Here is a 1,918-nt window from a genome sequence, read left to right on the forward strand (position 1 = left end):
GTGCATACTGATATGTGCAACAGACTAAAGCCCCAGTACTCTTTTGTTCCTCTGTCTCTTTGTAAGCATTTGTAAAATGCTGTTTACATTATGTATGCAGTGTAAGTACACTGCATGCCTCCCAGTTGCCTTCCAAGTGCAAAGGCAGGGTCCACACACAAGAGCATCACCATAAGGAAGTACTTGGGGTCTATACAGACACTACCATAAAAGTATATGCTATTAAAAAAGTTTCCTTTGCTTTTTTTTAACCTTGATTTATTTTATCTTGAGATAACATTTTCTTTACACTCTCTCCAGCATTATAAAGCCAGAAATAGAGAAAGAATTGGGGACTCTTAGATAGTCTTAACATAGCAAATGTTTAACCTGTCCTTATTATTGCTAAATCAAACCAGAAAGAATATTCACAAGAGAGAATATAAGTTTTAATTTCACATCATAGGCAAAGGCTTGATGGCCCCGCTAGATAAATATTTAACAATCAAATGTAAAATGATCATAGTTCAGCAGGAAAACAAGCATAGTAAAACAAATAATTCAAGGAAAAATGTGAAATCTCATTCATATAAATTTAAAATAGTAATTAGTTAACAATTCAGTTGTTTCCTTATATGTGTTATTTAACTTAGAACACCTATATAACTTTCACAATATTCCTTTTTATACTTCTTTGTTTTCAGTGTCCTTCATGATTACCCCAACTTAAAAAAAAAAAGATTGATATTCTTGTTTTATCATCTTCACTACTTCACACTGTCAAATAACGTTCCACTATAACTTAGGTATACAGAAAGATCATCAACAAAATGACACTAGGATAGATCAATTGACACTATTTTTCTTGCTGTGTGATGTTTAGGATCACTCAGGCCATATTTAGTACTTACACCTGTGAAAGCTGATCACTCTTCCAAAGAACTTCCTGTAGAGCGGGCCCTTTTGTTTTGTTCTAGAGGTTTCTGGGCATTTGTGTTCAGAGCAGGATTACTGTCTTTAACAGAGAAGTTAATGGCACCAGAAGATGACACTGACTGCGGGGATTCTTTTGCTAGTACTGCTTGCCACTTTCCCCAAAGGGTTCCTAAACAGAAGGTAACAGAAGAGCTTCCCAGCAAAGTCACAGATGATTCCCAGCAGCTCACAGATGGCCAACTGGTTCAGTGTGTAGATAAGTAATCGAAAATCATTTATTTGAACATTTACTGAGGATCAGTTTTACTATGAAAGTAGAGTAACCGTGGCTAATAAAAAATCTCTGAGCATTTTGTTTTTTTGCTTTGTTTTAGCCATGTGGCATATTCAGGATGGAATACATGGAATGATTTGAATCCTCATTTATATTATTCAATTTGAAAATATGATTATCTTTAGACACTGCATACATCCAGACCCTAAAACAGTGATTTTCATGGATACTTTTGTGACTTAAAACTTGAATTTTGTAAACCAAATAAGCAAAAAAATGTGTACTTTGTGAACTTATTTTAAAAACATTCTATTTTCAAAACAAATTGATTTTGTATGCTTGGTTTCTTTAATGCAAAAACAAATCTGGAGAATATCACAATATATACAAGTTGACACTATAAATATATATCATTTAAATGGAAAACTTTTTGGAATAGTTTGGATAAAAGAAACACAGGCTTAGTTTTTAGCACTTAAGATGGTAATTAATGGTATTTTCAAGAGGGAAAATATCTAATATGCAGCAAAAATGACAGTAATCTTGGTATGGACACTTTCTTAAGGAAGTGAAATTATTTACCTTAAATATTGCTCTCATTCTTCTATAATGCATTAAAGTCTGTTTTTGCAATCATAGCTTCAGATATTAACAAAACAATTTGTTTATCAAACTTAATTCCAGCAGAATTTCTTAGCTACTATTATCTATTATTTTTCTGATGTGTTT

General features: G+C 32.5%; 1 non-coding gene across 1 annotated transcript; it reads right to left on the reverse strand.

Moving 5' to 3' along the window:
• Window positions 1–288: 288 nt before the first annotated feature.
• LOC121146914 lies at window positions 289–413 on the reverse strand. Its single transcript, XR_005882288.1, has one exon. It is a non-coding gene; the product is annotated as a small nucleolar RNA SNORA72 (small nucleolar RNA).
• Between the last annotated feature and the right edge of the window lie 1,505 nt (window positions 414–1,918).

This window comes from Ochotona curzoniae, unplaced genomic scaffold, assembly GCF_017591425.1.
Source record: "Ochotona curzoniae isolate NIBS_2020 unplaced genomic scaffold, NIBS_Ocur_1.0 scaffold_4505, whole genome shotgun sequence".
In the NCBI taxonomy this organism is placed as follows: domain Eukaryota; kingdom Metazoa; phylum Chordata; class Mammalia; order Lagomorpha; family Ochotonidae; genus Ochotona; species Ochotona curzoniae.